Source organism: Eulemur rufifrons, chromosome 2 (genome assembly GCF_041146395.1).
Source record: "Eulemur rufifrons isolate Redbay chromosome 2, OSU_ERuf_1, whole genome shotgun sequence".
In the NCBI taxonomy this organism is placed as follows: domain Eukaryota; kingdom Metazoa; phylum Chordata; class Mammalia; order Primates; family Lemuridae; genus Eulemur; species Eulemur rufifrons.
Genome location: NC_090984.1, coordinates 92,974,390 through 92,991,993, shown reverse-complemented (window position 1 = coordinate 92,991,993; position 17,604 = coordinate 92,974,390). Strand labels below are relative to the sequence as shown.

Genomic DNA, 17,604 nt, shown 5'->3' with positions numbered 1-17,604 from the left:
CTTAGGCCCTGGGGATGCTGACATGAATAAGACATTGTCCCTGTCTTTGAGGAACTTGAACTCTAGAAGGAAAAACAGCCATATAAACAGAATACTCACTAAACAATGCTTGAGTGCTACTACAGAAGTACAATAAATAAACTATGCGAACAGAAGAGGGAGTAGCTAGTGCTACCTGAGGGGACCAGGAAGCTTTCTAGGAGGAGGTGACATTTCAGCTGAGTCATGAATGTGAGTAAGCTTTTGCCAAGTGAAGAAGAGAACTGAGGGCATCTGATGTCAAGGGAGAGCATAAGGGACAGCTGACTCCCGACAGGATCCAGACCACCCAAGGATCTGGGCATCTGACAAGAGGCCATGCTGGAAGGCCGGCCACGGCAGACTGAAGGGATCCACGTGGCTTTGTGAGAAAGGACACATCCAAGCCAGGTCTGGAAGAAAAACTACTGAGACAGCTGGAAACAGGGACCCATGGACCCATGAGATGAGGTGTGAGAATGAGCCCTAAAAAGGTACAAACCTCTGCAATGTGAGGCTGTGGCTACAGGTGCATGTAGAACCAAGGAATGATCAAGAAGAATGCAGAGGCCCAGGAAGGTGCGGACTGTTCACAAAGTGCTTCAAGGAGGAGAGAGAGAAACCGAGGGCACTTTGGCTAGAAACAGGAATGAGACCTATTGCAACCCACGTGAAGGGGGAAGATGTGAGGCCCCAAATAAATGAGAGGATATGAAGCTACACGCAAATTAACTGCTCTAAGAGCAAGGAGGTAACACCTACCCTAGAAAACCGAGATTCCAGGTCTTCATTGGAAGGGAATCTCCCCTTGGGATTTCAGGCCAGCAGCTTATCTGGGCCGGAAGAGGGTTTTTTCCTTCCCCAAATTCTCACTTTCCCTACCCAAGGACATCAGAATTAGGAGACAAGGTGCCAGCCAGCAGGGTGGCTCCTCCAAACAACTCCCTCCCCAACTCCAAGCATGAGCCTCCAGACCCAGTTGGTTAGACCCCCCATGGCCTTCCCAGCCCTCAGGCCTCTTCCTCACAGGCACTGACTGCAACAAGAGAAGAGCTCCAAGGAACCCCCCTTCTTTGCCCTGGGCTCTAACCGTGGGCCTACTGCCTGGCCCAGAGAAGTTAGGAAAGTGGATTTTCCAAAGCAGACCCTAAGGGCTCACACACAAGTGTACATACTCAAGGCCGCAGGCCCTTAAGTCAGCAGGTCTCTCTCCTAGAGGCCAGGGGGCCCCTCTCCACCAGCAGCACCCGCCCCCATCCCCCACGCCCCTTGCCTCCCCTTCCAAGGGGCCTCACCAGAGAGGCCTGAGAAACTCATCCAACCAGTTCCCAGGCAGAGCAGGGAGCTTCCTCCCTCTGCTGAGAGGGTACATGGACCAGAACTCTGACAGGCGGGGCAGCGTCACCAAGCCCCAGGTGCTGGGGTGCAGACGCATGAGGCTCAGCCCAGGCAGCAGACTCTACCCCTGGAGAAGTGAGGCCTTGATTCAAGGTCGAAAGAAATAGCCAAGTCAGGGCAACAATCTGCCCGGGTTGCCTCGCTCCTGCTGTGCAGAGTTGCAGAAGGGTGGGCGCCTGGTACCCACCGTCCACGGCTGTGGAAGGAGGGGAAGCACCTCCTTTCACCTGCTCTACCAGCTGCCACTTGATTTGATCCAAAACAACCACCCTCTGTGGATTCTGGGAAAAGGAAACTTCAGGAAGAAGCAGGAAATTAGCTCTGCTTTTCCATGGGGGTGCACACGCGCATGTACAGGGTCCTACACAACCTTCTCTAACCACCAACTCCGCATGTTCAAGACCCTCAGAAGCCCCCTCACAGAACCACTCACAGTCGCCTCCGAAAGGAAAACAAGAGTGTCTTACAATCACCCAGCCACATGACAGAATGCAGCCAGGGCAGGTAAGACAGGAGCAGCTCTCCCACACCTGCTCCTGTTATGGTCCTCAGTTTCCGAACCCCACGGGAAAAACCTGCCTTTTGCCCTAAAATCTGTGGCTGGCCAGGTTTCCTAGGGGGAATCTGGCAAGGCTTGAAGGCCCAGAGTTGAAAAAGTCCCCGTCACACCCCACTCGCAGTCCCTGGGCTGGCCCAGCTGGGTACCCACCGCTTTCCTCAAAAGGGCTCCCATCCGAGCACCGGGAGGGCGGCGAGGGGCCGGGGAGCCGCATCCTCCCCAGCACCGGCAGCAGAGCAGTTAACAGGCTTGGGGAGAGCAGCAAGCTGCCACCAACTGCCTCGGGAATTAAAGCGCCCGCCGCCTCCTGCAAAACCTCGTCAATAAACGCCTATTCAGAACCAGTTCCGCGTGTGGGTCATACTTTCTGCATTTCTCTCATTCCTGATTTCTGGGGGCCCCAGCACAGGAAGTGCAGCTTCCCACCACAACTCAGCAGGTCCACGCCGGGTGAGGACCCTGGCCACAAGCCCAGGAGGTGAGCGCCACCGGCTGAGGAGGTGCAAATATCTCCAGCAATTAAGCACAAGGGATACTAATTGCAGGAAGTCAAATTCTGAAGACTCAAGAACAAAGCCAGATCATTCACCAACACAATACTCCATTTATGCAGCACCTCCCCCATCCCAGGCCCTCGAAGCCTGAGGATATTAACCCTTCTGTCCTCACACCAGCAGGGGGGCGGGGAAGGCAGGGGGGGGCCTCAGGTACTATTATCCCTGTTTTAGAGATCAGGAAACTGAGGCACAAGTGGCTCCCCAAATGCCAGGCTGAAATAATCACAGCTAACATTTATGAGGGTGTACCAGACATCGTGCTGAACACATTCTCTGTAATCTTAACACGAACCCAGGGCCATACAGTTGGGTACGTGGGAAAGACAGGGTTTGCTGGAATCTGTGATTCCAGTGCAACACCACCTCCCACGGCACCCAAGACATTGAGTCAAAGACACCACCACTCAGCCTCCTTTCCCCTCACCCTCCGCCCCGCATGAGAACACCCTCATGCACTTTTTACCCTTTTACATGTAATACTTTGCCCAGGACAAGTTCCTAGACTGTGGGGCAACCTGGGAATTCATAACTCACCTGTAGATGCCTCCAGAAACCATGTATGACCAGCAGAAGGCAACCCCAAGACACAGGCCTTGCTTTCCTCCCACATACTCTCACAGCAGGGGTGCTAATCTGCCCCTCAGCTCAGTGAGTGGCAACTACCCTAAACTGTTTTCTGTGAGTGCTCTGTCCCTTTAATGCAATTACAACCTCCTAAAGGTAAGAACCAGGTCTTCCAGGGTTTCGTGCTCTTTTTTCCCCAGATCTTTTGGCATTTAAATCTCTACTTCTGAGGGCTGTGCAAAAACGTGCCAGAGAGGAAGGCCGATGCACATACAGTGGATGGGATTCTGGGGGCTCTAACGACGGGAGGGAAAAGGCACTCCCAGCGGAGGGTGTGGGAATGGAAGGCCAAGGTGTTCACCTCTTCTCTGCTCCTCATCATACCCAGCCCAGGTGAAAGCTCCAGAATCAAGGTTGAGAAGACTTTCTAACGGAAAAGAAGACCTCAAACTCACTCATATTTATTGACAGCATAAACCATATGCCAGGTACTGGGGTTACAACGGTGACTAAGACAAATCCTTGCTCTCCTGGAGCTTACATTCCAGTGGGGAAGAAGGCCACAAAAAGGTAGACAAATAACTAATATATTTCTGGAGAGTGGTAAGGACTATGAAGACAGAGCAGAGAAAATAGAGTGTGACTGGAGGATGGGAACTTCACTAGGTAAGGATGCCTGGGAAGGCTTTAAGGAAGCAACTCCTGAGCAGAGACTTGTATGATAAGCAGCAGCCAGACATGCAAAGCCCTGTGGGATGAGCCTTCCAATAATGTTTTCCTCTACCCCACCTTAGCCATCCACGCACATGTTTGATATGCCCTAGACATCATCACCAATAACTGCATACTTCCAAAAGTGCATGAGAAAACAAACCATCACCAGGGAGTCAAAAAATGGAATTGGCACTCAAAGAACTAGAGATAAAAGAAAACATCTGCAAAAGACTTTGAAAAAATGAATATTTAAAATGACTAAAAAAAATAAAACAAAAACCATTAAAAAAGAACAAGATAGTATGAACAGGAAAGAAACAGGCCAATTAGATAAAGTACTAAATGAATATATAACATATAATATTGAAATTTAAAACCCAATAGCTAGGTTAAGTAGAAAATTAAACACAGCTAAGCAAAGAATTAGTGAAATGAAACATAAACTGGAGAAATCATCCTGAATTCAGTTCAAAGAAATAAGAAAGTATGAACATTAAGAGATGTATAAGTTCACAAACAAGAAAAAGGAAAGGATGGGGGAGATACAAATTTCAAAGAGATGATATATACTAGTTTTCCAGAACTGAAGATAGAAATTCGTCCTCAAAGGCACACACCAAGTTAAATTTAAAAGAAGTCCACATTTAGATATATTGTAGTATAAATGCAGAAGACCACAGGACAAAAAAAAAAAAAAGAATATCTTAAAGGATTATAAGGAAATGTCATGAACTATATGCCAATGAATTAGACAACTTGGATGAAATAGACAAATTCTTAGAATGACACAAACCACTGACTGATTTAGAAAGAAATAGAAAATCTGAATAAGAAATTGAGTTAGTAATTTTTAAACTTCCAATAAAGAAAAGCCCAGGACTAGATGGTTTCCCTGGTGAAGTCTACCAAATGTTTAAAGAACTAACACCAATTCACAAACTCTTTCCCAAAAATAGACAAGGAAACACTTCCCAACTCATTCTATGAGGCCAGTATTGTCCTGCTATCAAGGCCAGAAAAGAGCACAAAAAAAAAAAAAAAGCTACAGGCGGGCCGTTGACTCACGCCTGTAATCCCAGCACTCTGGGAGGCCAAGGTGGGAGGATCGCTCGAGGTCAGAAGTTCAAGACCAGCCTGAGCAAGAACAAGACCCCGTCTCTACTAAAAATAGAAAGAAATGATTTGGACAGCTAAAATATATAGATATATAGAAAAAATTAGCCGGGCATGGTGGCGCATGCCTGTAGTCCCAGCTACTCAGGAGGCTGAGGCAGTAGGATCACTTGAGCCCAGGAGTTTGAGGTTGCTGTGAGCTAGGCAGACGTCACGGGGCAGACGTCTATATTCCTCGGGCTAGACTAGGCAGTCTAGCCCGGGGAATATAGTGCGACTCTGTCTCAAAAAATAAATAAATAAAAATTAAAAATAAATAAATAAAGGAAAGCTACAATTTAATATCCCTTATGAATATAGACACAAAAATCCTCAGCAAAATACTAACAAATTGAATCTAGCAACATATAAAAAGGAATATACACCATTACCACGTGGGATTTATCCCAGAAATGCAAGATCAAGTTAATATCTAAAAATTAATTGGTATAATTCAAGATGATAATAAAATACGAAGACCATTTCAATAAACCCAGAAAAAACATTTGACAAAATCCAACACTCTTCTCTGACAAAAACATTCAACAAACTAGGAATAGAAGGGACTATCCCCAACCTTATATACTGCATCTACAAAAAACCACAAAATACATCATACTTAATGGAGAAGACAATACTTTTCCACTAAGATTAGAAAGAAGACAAGGATGTCCACTCTTGCCATCCTATTCAACATTATACTGGAGTTCTAGCCAGGGCAATTAGGCAAGAAAAAGAAATAAAAGAGATCCAGATTGAAAAAAAAGAAATAAAACAATCACTGTTCATAGATGACAAGAACTTGTACAGAGAAAATCCTAAGGAGTCTACTACAAAACTATTAGAACTAATAGAAGGCAGGACACAAGATCAACAAACAAAAATCTATTTTATTCCTATACACTAGCAATCAACAATCCAAAAGTAGAATTAAGAAAACAATCCCATTTACAATAGCAGCAAAAAGAATAAAATACTTAGGTTTATATTTAACAAAGGAAGTGTAAGACTTGTACACTAAAAACCACAAAGCACTGTTGAAAGAAATTAAAAACCTAAAAAAATGGATAGACATTCTATGTTCACAGCTCAGAACACTTAACATGTTTAGACAGCAATACTCAATGAATTAATCTCGAGATTCAACACAATCTCTATCAAAACACCAGATGACTTTTTTTTTTTGCAGATATTGACAAGCTGACCCCAAAATTTGCGTGGAAAAACAAGGGACTGGAATAGCCAAAACAATCCTGAAAAAGAACAAAGTTGGAGGATTCACACTTTCTGATTTCAAAACTTAATACAAAGCTATAATTATCAAGACTGTGGTACCGGCATAAGGACAGACATACAGATCAATGGAACAGCATTGAGATTATGGAAATAAACATCACACTGATAGTCAATTGATTTTCAACAAGGGGGCCAAGACAATTCAAAAGGGAAAGAATAATATTTTCAACAAATGATGCTAGGACAACCGGATATTCACATGCAAAAGAATGGATTTGGACACCTATTTCACAAAAAAGTCAAAATGGATTATAGACCTAGATGTAAGAGCTAAAATCATAAAACTGGTAGAAGAAAAGAAAGGAGTAAATCTTTGTGAATGTAAGTGAGTAATGGTTTCTTAACACAACACCAAAAGTACAAGCAACAGAAGAAAAAATAGATAAATTGGACTTCATCATCAAAATTTAAATTTTTTTTTTTTTTTTTTTTTGAGACAGAGTCTCACTCTGTTGCCCAGGCTAGAGTGAGTGCCGTGGCGTCAGCCTAGCTCACAGCAACCTCAAACTCCTGAGCTCAAGCGATCCTCCTGTCTCAGCCTCCCGAGTAGCTGGGACTACAGGCATGCGCCACCATGCCCGGCTAATTTTTTCTCTATATATTTTTAGCTGTCCATATAATTTCTTTCTATTTTTAGTAGAGGTGGGGTCTCGCTCTTGCTCAGGCTGGTCTCGAACTCCTGAGCTCAAACGATCTGCCCACCTCGGCCTCCCAGAGTGCTAGGATTACAGGCGTGAGCCACCGCGCCCGGCCAAAATTTAAATTTTTTGTGTTTCAAAGGGCACTATCAAGAAAGTGAAAAGATAAACCACAAAGATGGGAGGAAATATCTGTAAATCATATATTTAACAACGGACTTATATCCAGAATATATACCTTTACAACTCAACAATAAAAAGATAATTCAATCTAAAAAGGAGCAAAGGATCTGAAGATATTTCTCCAAATAAGATACACAGCCAAACACATGAAATACCATTAGGAAAATGCAAGTCAGAACCACAATTAATACTACTGTATACCCACTAGGATGGCTAAATGATGGATAATAACAAGTGTTGGCAAGGATTTGGAGAAATCAGAACCATTGTATATTGCGAGGTGGGAATATAAAATAGTAAAGCCTATTTCGAAAACAATTTAGCAGTTCCTCAAAAAGTTACACATAGAGTTACCTTACGACCCAGCAGTTCTACTCCTAGGTATATACCTAAGAGAACTGAAAACATCTGTCCACACAAAAACTTGTACATGAATGTCCGTGTCACATATCACAAGGATTCAAAACAGCCAAAAAATGGAAACAACTCAGCTGTTCATCCCCTAATAAATGGATAAACAAAATGCAGTCACCCATACAAAGGAATATTATTTAGCAATACAAAAGAATGAAATATTTAAAACCACAATGAGATATCACCTTACCCCAGTTAGAATGGGTTTTATTAAAAAGTCCTAAAACAATAGATGCCGGCATGAATGCAGACAGAGAGGAACACTTACACACTGTTGGTGGGACTGCAAATTACTATAACCTCTATGGAAAACAGTTCTTTCCTCAAAGAACTGACAGTAGACCTACTATTTGATCCAGCAATTCCACCACTAGGTATTTACCCAAAGGAAAATAAGTCATTTTATCAAAAAGACACCTGCACTCGAATGTTTATTGTAGCATAATTCACAATTGCAAAGATGTGGATGGAATCAACCCAAGTGCCCATCAATTCATGAGTGGATTAATAAAATGTGGTATATGTATACCATGGAGTACTACTCAGTCATAAAAAAGATGAATTAATACCTTTTGCAACAATCTGGATCGAACTGGAGACCATTCTCCTAAGTAAAGTATCACAGGAATGGAAAAATAAACACCACATGTACTCACTATTAAATTGGAACTAACTGATGAGCACACATGTGCACAGAGGGAAGTAAAACTCAGTGGAAAGCAATGGGGGGAGGAGGGAGGCCAGGAGGGGAATAAACCTAATGTACCCAACCTAATGAGTACTATGAACACTATTTGGGTGATGGGGACACCTACAGCCAGGACTCAAGCATTATAAAAATGATCCATGTAATCTAAAACATTTGTACCCACTTAATATTTTGAAATAAAAAAAGGAATGAAGTACTGATACATGCTACAAATGACTGAACCTTGAAAACATCAGACTAAGTGAAAGAAGCTAGTCATAAAAGATTATATATTATGTGATCTCATTTATATGAAATGTCAAAAATAGGCAAATTTAGAGAGATACTACATTAGTGGTTGCCTCGGGCTGGGGGAAGGGGAAAATGGGAAATGATTGCTAATGGGTCTAGGGTTTTTTTTGGGGGGGGGGGTCATAAAAATGTTTTAAAATTACATAGTGGTGACAGTTGCACAACTCTGAATATACTAAAAGCCAATGAATGAACTACACACTTTACAGAGGTGAATTTTAAGATACATGAAATATATCCTAATAAAGCTATAAATAAAATATATATAAAGAAAGAATACCATTAAAAAAAACAAGTCAGCAGGAAAACTACAGACTATTAAATAACCAGTGCTGGAAAAATTGGCTATTCCTCTGGAAAAAATAAAATCAGTTTCATCTTACAAGGTTGAGTGGTTCTCAACCATAGCTATACATAAAAGTCACCTGGGGCCATTTTGTAATCATTCCTGGGCCACCCCAAGTTATTTGTATTTTATTGGTCCAATCTGGGGTGAGACTAAGGCATCAGTACGTTTTTTTAAAACTCCTCATGAGACTTTAATGTATAGTCAGGGTTGAGAACTAGTGTCATATAAAAAAAAATGCATTCCAGATAAATTTAAAATGTAAATGTGGGAAACAAAACTTAAATGTAGAAGAAAATATATTTAAAATCAGAGAAGGAAAGGATTTCTTGAACAAGACACAGAAAGTACAAACAAAAGATTGGTAAATCTGACAACATTAAAAATAAAACTTCCCCATGAAAAATAACATTATTATAATAAAGTTAAGACAGTCCACTGATATATATAATGCATATAACCTACAAAAGATTAGTTATTTAACACATATATACATATATTTTTTTAACTCCTACAAATCAACAAGAAAAAGACAATGGCAATCAAGGATGCATAAAGGATAGAATTATCTCTGAGAAAGTACAGAAGAACTCTAACATGTCTCAGGGTAGGGAGCTGGGGTAGCTAGGGGACAATAGGGGGAGATTTTTCATTTTGCTCCTTTTTGGGAGTTTGAATCATATGAATGGATTATTACCTGGTTAAAAAAATGTTTTCATGTAAAGGACAAAGACTAAGAATAGTAAACACAATTGGCCAATAAACATGAAAAGTACTCAATCCTACTCATAATGTAAGTGCTAATTTCCAAAACCAATTTTTAAAATGATTTTATTCCCCCCACCCCTGCTTTAAAATAATTTTAAAATACCATTTCATATCCACCTGATTAGAGGAGACAATCCAAATATTAGTGAAGCTGGAGCTCTCATATTTCTGATAAGAATAAATTGATTACAAATCACTTGAGCATTATTTGGCAGTCCCTTGAAAAGTACACTTTATGACCCAGTGATCCCACCGCTGGCCTACACACTAGAGATCTAGCACGTGGATGTTCAATACAATATTATTCACAGTGGTGAGAAAATGGAAACCACCTAAGTGCCCATCAATAAGGGAATTGGGATCTACATAGTTATATAATACATACCATATACCAGTTAAAATGAATAAACTAGATTTAAATATATCAACATGAATAAATTTAGAAACCAATGTTAGTTAAAGAAAATTCAAGTCCAGGAAAAAGCACATTCAACATGGTACTATATATGTCAAAATTAAAGTAACATGGAGAGCAGCCTGAGCAACATAGCGGGACCACGTCTCCACAAAAAATAGAAAAATTAGCTGTGCATAGTGGTGAAGTAGCTATAGTCCCAGTTACTCAGGTGGCTGAGGTAGGAGGATCACTTCAGCGCAGGTGTTTGAGGTTGCAGTGAGCTGAGATGATACCACTACACTCTACCTGGGGCAACAGAGACCCTGTCTCAAAAAAAAAAAAAAAAAAAATCAAACCTATGGCAAGCACCTGTAATCCCAGCTACTTGGGAAGTTTTGAGTCTAGGAGTTTGCTTGGGCAACACAGTAAGACCCCATCTCAAAATAAAATAAAATGACACAATACTATAAATTACTTTTAGATAACCTTTAAAAGTATAAAAACATGCATAGGAGTGATAAGCACTATGTTCATGAGATGTTACTTCTAGGGAAGTAGGGAAGAGAAAAGGATTGAGAGGAAACAAAAGGAAGTTGCAGGTGCATTGTAACATTTATCTCTGTAAAAAACGAGAAGTATGATAAAATTAACATTTGCCAGATCTGCAAGGTTGGAACGTGGGGTAGGGGTTTCTGCGCAGGAACAAGCCCAGCTACCCTGCAGACCAGCTGGAACAACCAGCACCAAGACTGCGCAGCACAGCATCTTTGGGCAGCATCCAGACCCAAACAAAGGACAAAGCTCCTGATGGAAGGAGGCCTGGGATTTTTGAAATCGCAACTCCTCCCTGTCATTTTCCGGCCTCAGAAAGTGCTATGTGGCACCCAGGTAGGTGCTTAAAACACAAATGCACTGAAAGCACTCTTGGTTCAACTGAGGCAAACACCCTCTGGGGCAACGGGCAATCTGCTTGGGTGGAGCTGAATTAAGATTGGGCCCATCCCACAGCCCTACTGTGACACAGTCCAACCGGGGCCAGCTGGACCCCCTGTGGACAGGGAGCTGTCCAAAAAGCCACATTGTCAAGAGTGTGCAAAGTTTTGAAACAATCTGGCTTAGAGCTAAGAGCATACACTCCAATCATCCCTGCCAAGTCTCAGCTGAATGCTCTTAGACAAGTTACCCAACCTTGTGGGGACTTGGTTTCCTTATCTGGGGGGTGGGGGTGTAACACCAATTTTATCTTGTTAAAAGGATTAGTGACATTATTACCTAACTGTCAACACTTATGGGAATCTTTTAAAAATCTGTTACACACTTCCTACCTTCCTAAGCAGAGTCAAGGGAATGTAATGTAACCTTTTCCTGGTGACTCAGGGTCACAATTACAGCCAAGCATCAGTTATCAAACTGAAGATCCCCAGAGGTCCAAGGTGTGCCAAGCCATTCCCCCTAACAAAGAACGGCTCCCGGCTCTTCTGCTAATGCTGGCTTTTCCTGGCATTTTGATCCCAGTCTGCTCTTCTTGCCAACTCTGCACTGTGGTCATTTTCCCCCTCTATGTTGGTACCTTTATCCTCTTCCATTTGCTGCTTCTTAGGGGCTTGGAAATAGGATGACACAGCTTATGTGCAAAACTTAAACAGAGTCTGAGGAGGCTGGTATGAAAAAAATGTAGGAACTTGAGTCTTTGACCTTCTAGGCTATATGCAAATAAGCAAGGCTGCTGGGTGGCTGAGTTCCGAAGAGGATTTTAGGAGAGAAGTGTTAGAGGATATAACGGAACATATTACAGGATGGATGAACTCAACCCAAAGCTCTAAGCACACTTTGCTGTCCACTTTGGGTTCAACTTGCATGTCTTGGAAGACTGGTCCCAATGACTCCAGGTACTGTTACACTTTGCAGGCTGTAGGAATAAGGGGCTTCCTCCCTCACTGTCAGCATAGCTGACCACAGGTGACCTTCTTAGAATCGTACGTTCTCGACATTCTCAGACAAGAATAAAACATTTGTAAAGAGTGTGAAGATTTCTTGAATTCCTAAGGTGTCATCACACAATAGGGTTTTACTTATTGGACAAATATTTATTGGAATCCTACTCCACAACAGGCACTGGGGATGTAGCAATGAGCTGGATGAATAGAGGCTGCATGAATACCGGCTCCCTTTTCCTTTCAATAAATACTTGCTGTCTGTTGCTCAACAGCACACACGCAGTCTCACTGGGGAGTAAGGGAGATGAGTTTTAAGAGCTTCCAATACCTGTAGAACCCCTATCTCCTCTTAGGATCCAGTTACCAAGGTCAAAAGACTTCAATCCTCTTGCATCTCTCCCTTTCATTCTCAACTCAGATTCTAGCAATAATGAGTGCAACTCCTAGGAGGCTCAAACTGTGTTTCACAAAAGGTTCATGCACAGCCACTACTGTGTCCACCAGCACCTTGTTCAGGTTGTGTGTTCAGGAGTCCTTAAAGCTTTCCTTGAGCTTAAATTATGGCTCGCTCCCCAAAGGCCAGCCAAGAAAACCTTACAAAGCCCGGTTCTCCCTTCAGCCTTGCATTCCCAGCCAGCAACAGCGCATCCAGGGCTGGATCTCACCCTACCACTGCCTTCTCTCCCTAATTCCATGGAAGAAAAGCTGAAGGGGATGAGACCATCAAGCCCAGATTACTGTCAGGGTGGGACGCAGCACAAGCCCATCATGCCCTGTGAATCACACTTTAACAGTCCTGGCCACGTGGGAAAAAAGATGAGTCACGCCCAGTTCCTCCCCTCAGCAGCAAGCTTCTACCCAAAATAAAAGGGACCCAGTTAGGAAGGCCAGCCTTCATCCCAACAGCTGACATCCAGAGGGGCTACCAGCATCTCCAGGTGGGCCTCCTGCAGGTCCACAGGTTAGTTGACCCTGCCTGTTTTCTTTCTCCTGACATCACCCAACATCGTAAACATGCCTGGGGCTGGCTGTTCAGGGTCCTCTTCGCAACTTCCTCCCGGGCCAGATTGTATCTAGCATTACCCAGTCTCCAAGCACCAACTGGCAGGGCCAGAAAGTTCCTTGTCAAAGGGCCTGCCTGGCTGCCCAGCGAGTACAGCAGAAGGTGGGGGTGGGGGGTGTTCTGGTTGATGACCACTTCCCTGGGCCTCACCCTCCACCGCCCATCCCTCACTTCCGGAGCTAGGGCAGGGCCCCCAGGAAACCGCTCACCACAAACTTTGACAGCAGTATTTTAGATTACACCCCTCCCTTTGAGGCCCGTGGTTCCAGCTGAGAGGGGAAGAGGCTCATCAGATCAGCTGGGTGGAAGCAGCTTGGAGCTGGGCAGGCCTGACCCTAAGCTCTCATTGTGTCTGTCATTCTGTTACTTTAAATTCTAGTCCTTATTGAAAGTCCTTGCGGGGCAGCCTCAGAGCCTCCATCAGAATCCTGTTACCTTTTTGGGCTTTCCCAAAATGGGAAGCTCCACCCACCATCTGCCCCTCTCCCTCGCTTTCCCCACCCCCACAGCATAACTTATGGGGGGAGGGGGGCAGACAGCCTTCCCAGCTGAGAGGCAGAGTGGAGAGGCCAGGGACAAGGTGATTCATCCCAGCTGGTTGGAAGCAGGGGGAATTCCAGAGCAAGGGAGGGTCAGGACTGCCCAGGTCACCCTACCCCGCCAACCAAACACACACCTGGGAGTCCTGCATCCTCAGCCATCTGCAATCTAGGGTAGGGCAGGAAAGGCTCACTAACTAGAAAGTTTTCACTAGGGTTTTCTATTTTCATGGCCCTTTAATTCCTCCTCCTGCCCACTACTTAAAATGAAAAGCTTTTCACCTGGAGTTCTTAGCAGGCATTCAGTATCTCCTGCCACTCCTGCAGAATCTGGTGGGAGAACAGCTCCACAGGCCTTGCTAAACATTCAACACTGGTTATCTCATTGTTCTCACAATGCCACATGTGGTAGGTAGGATGACTAACCATTTTACAGGTGAGAAACTCAGGCTTAAAGGAGGTTAGCGCCATGTCAAAGGCCAGAGGGCTAGTAAGCAGTCAAGCCAGGACTTGAAGCCAGGCACACCCAACTCCAGACCCTGCTTCTAAAAGCTACAGTGGGATGCTGAACTGGGTTTCAAGGAAGGGAAATCAGAGATGAAGGGAAATAACTCCTTCAGGCATCACCTCAAAAGTGTCTTCCTCCAGGAAGCCTCCCTGGGCACCCTATCCAACTGTCATCTCACCACTTCCGTGACAATTCGTATCATACCTTCCCTATCATATGTTTTATTTTGCTTATCACTGACATGCTATTTCAATTTTCTATCTTGTTTATTACCAGCTTCCCCCACTAGAAGTCAGCTCCATGAGGTCAATGATTGTTGTATGTTTTGCTCACTGCTGTGTCCTGTGCATCTAGCATTCGTACATAGTAGGTGCTAAATAAACAATTGTTAAGTGAATGAATGTGGTACTTTAAAATAGAACTAGAGGCATATGTGTAGGAAGAAAAAGAGGATGATCCATCTATTCAGGGGAAGGAAGGAGAGATGACAGAACAGTGTGGGAATCTGGCCAGAGGTGAGTTGGGGGCCAGAGAAAAAGGCTGATAAGAGGAAATGAGGGGCTGCCAGGTCCCCTGAGGGCTCCAGTAGAACCTTCCTGCTGGCAGTAGTGATTTCCAGCTGCCAGGGCCCTGGCCCCAGGGCTTCTGCTGGGGACGGAGGGTGGAGTAGGGCGGGCTTAACGCCCTGGAACAAAGGCCTGTGGATGTGCAGCTGGCCAGAGAGGCGGGACAGCAGTGGCCCAGGCCAGAGGGACAGCCTGGGATGGGGGAGGGGCACAGATGAGGAGCTGAAGATAGCCCCTCCAAATGCCCAGAGTCCCCTCAACCCCCAACACAACAGAGAATAGCTAGATGGCTTCACATTTAACCCTCCAAGGCCAGGGTGCAGCCTGGACTTGTGACAGCCCCCCAGGCTTGGGGCCAGAGCCTTCAGCAGGTTCTGAGAGGGGGTGGAAATAGGAGGGCATGGAAGGTGGGGGGGCGGCGAGCCTTACATCTGCAACACAGACCATTTCCCCCTCAAGCCCTTTCATCCCTCAGACCGTGGCCTTTGGCCTCCTCCGGTGTAAACAGTGACCCTGAGATAGCTGTGGATTTGGTAAGGCAAATGTTTACTCTGGGGCTGAGTTACTACAGGCCAGGGGTATAAACTTACCCCACTGGCTCCTGGTATCTACCATATCCTGTGGCACACATGGGGCATACGCGGTAAATTGTAAAGCCTTCAAGGGACCCCCCACCCCATCCCCCGCCCAGCCACCATGAGCCCTTTATTTTGTACAGGAGTTTATGGAATATTTTCCACATCCAAAGCTTCCTTTGATCCTTAACACGGAAGAGCAAGCAAGTAAGTAACCCTCCTTTATTCATGTGGAAACTGAGTCAGAAAAGATAAGTGAATTGGCCAGTTCATGTTGGAACAGTGAGGAAATCTGAGCCAATAGGGACCCAGGCTGAATCACCTTGCCTCTCTGGGCTCTGCTGCCTTCACTTGTAAATGGGGCAGGCTAATCTGAGGGACCTTGCAGCCCAAGCCACTCAATCAAGCTTCCATGCTACCCAGTAGAGCCAGGATTAAAACTCGGGCAAAAACCTGTGCTGGACTCCCAGTCCAGTGCTCATTCCACTCTCCCTGCTATGCCACCTCTAATAAAAGGAAGTAGAAAGGCCCCACAGAAGCTCTTCAACAGATCACTCCCCCAGCAGCTAGGACTTGGCCTCAGGGTTACCTCTTCCTCAGCTCCCTGCCCCATCCCCAGGGCAAGACACCCAGGGAGCCAAGGGGTGCTCCAACCTTCTAGGAGGGGGTAGGGGGAGGCAGCAGGACTGCTAACAGCTGGCGTCCAAAGGGGAGCAGAGGCAGTCCCAGAAAAGGGGTAAGCCCAGAACCACAGGGGAGGGTGAATAACAGAAAGTGTACGCTTTCTTCTGATTCTTACTCCCTAGGCTTCCTCCTGGGGACAGTTGGGATTCAGTCACTCAGGACCTTAGCCCTACTTCAGCAAATGAGGGGCGGGAAAGGCACTTTCCTGAAGGCGAGGCAGCTGATATGCTCGGCGGGGAGCCCCTCCCCCTCTCGGGACTGTCATTACTCTGCCCGCTTATTATTTCTTGAGCCAGGGCCATGTGATTGGGCTGCGTGCAAAGGCCCTGGCTGGGGAGACCCTGGGAACCCCCAGTCCAGGGTTCCCTGTAAGGTGATGGATGCAATCTGGGTTGCCCGATGGGGGCCCCAGAGTAGGGGACAGGCCCCTACATCTGCCAACAGCTTAGCGAGTGACCTCAAAGATGAAACTCTCCGGCGGCCTCTAACACCGCACCGCACCCCCCAAGCCACACCTCTCCAGCCTCCAACCGTTCAGTTTCCCACTACATTCTTCCTTTTGTTTCCAAAAGTAGCCCTAAGGAGTAAAAGTAACTACCCTAACAACGTCTTGAAAATTTAAGCTTACACACCTTATCCTGGCTTTCCAAACCAAAGGGCTGGGAGTGGGGTGCAAATACCCACACCGATTTCAGGAGTGCGCCAGGTCGAGGCAGCCAGTGGCCTCTGTGCTTTCTGCTCCCTGTTTCTGGAACCCACTCTAATCCCTCCCGTACAGGTAGCTGAGATTCCCAACAGCCAGCACCGTGTGGCACCAACCCGGAACAGGCTGCGGGCGCCTCTGGGGCTCGCTGAAGCAGAGGCTCATCCTAACGCAGACGGGTCCACCCTGCCCGGGCCCACAGCTCGGGGCAAGGACCGCGCGCAGCCTCGCGGGCTTCCTGGATTTCAAACTGAGGCTCTTCGGAGGCACCAGGCGCATTCGCCCCCTTTGTTTCCCGGGTGGGGGCAAAAAGGACAGAAAATGTCTCCTCGCACGACCCTCCAGCTTTCTCGCCCTATGCGGGGAGGGGTCGCACGGGGAGGAGCCAACACAGCCCCAGGCCCTCCTCGGTCGCTCCGGTCCTCACCACGCAGGGGGCTGGCACGAGGGCCCCGAGAGGGCGGGGGCCCCAGCGTGGCTCCCGGCACTGCCACTTCGCCGGCTGCACACAGGCAGAGGAGAGAGGGAAGAATCCAGGGACACTCACCGAGCGGTCGCCGCCGCGGGCTCCGGACACGCACAGCGCGTGGGGCTGCCCAGGTGCCGCCGCGACGCGGGCGCGAGTTTGAAAGTCGCTCTCGGAAGGGGCCGAGGCTGCCGGCCGCTCCCGCCCACTGCCAGCCCCGGGCCGTCCCGGACGTGGCCAGCTGCGAGCGCGGCCCCCGGGGACCCCAGCCCGCGCGCTGCTTCCCAGCGCCGGCAGGAAGTCGGGGCCGAGCCGAGCCGGAGCTGCAGCGGGAGGGACGGAGCGAGGGAGGGGCGGACCAGGAATTTTTCCAGTGGGTGGAGACTCGGGCCCGCGGCTGCAGTCCAGCAATTGGCGGAGCCGCGGGGGCCGGGGGAACCTTCGCGGCGCTGCTGGCCCGAGCCGGGGTAAAGGCTGCGGCGGGGCTGCGGGGCTTTGGTGCGGCTAATGATTAACGCTCGCAGGTGGGGCGAGTGCGCGCCCGGGAGGTGTCGGTTCT

General features: G+C 46.5%; 1 protein-coding gene across 1 annotated transcript in view; it reads right to left on the bottom strand.

Annotated features, from left to right (window-relative positions):
* Positions 1-17,332, bottom strand: part of PLEKHG3 (pleckstrin homology and RhoGEF domain containing G3) — a 39,929-nt gene extending 22,597 nt beyond the window's left edge. The window contains exon 1 of the mRNA XM_069487597.1: positions 17,127-17,332. The gene's annotated coding sequence lies outside the window, so the exon portion shown is untranslated. The remainder of the gene's footprint in view (positions 1-17,126) is intronic.
* Positions 17,333-17,604: the final 272 nt, after the last annotated feature.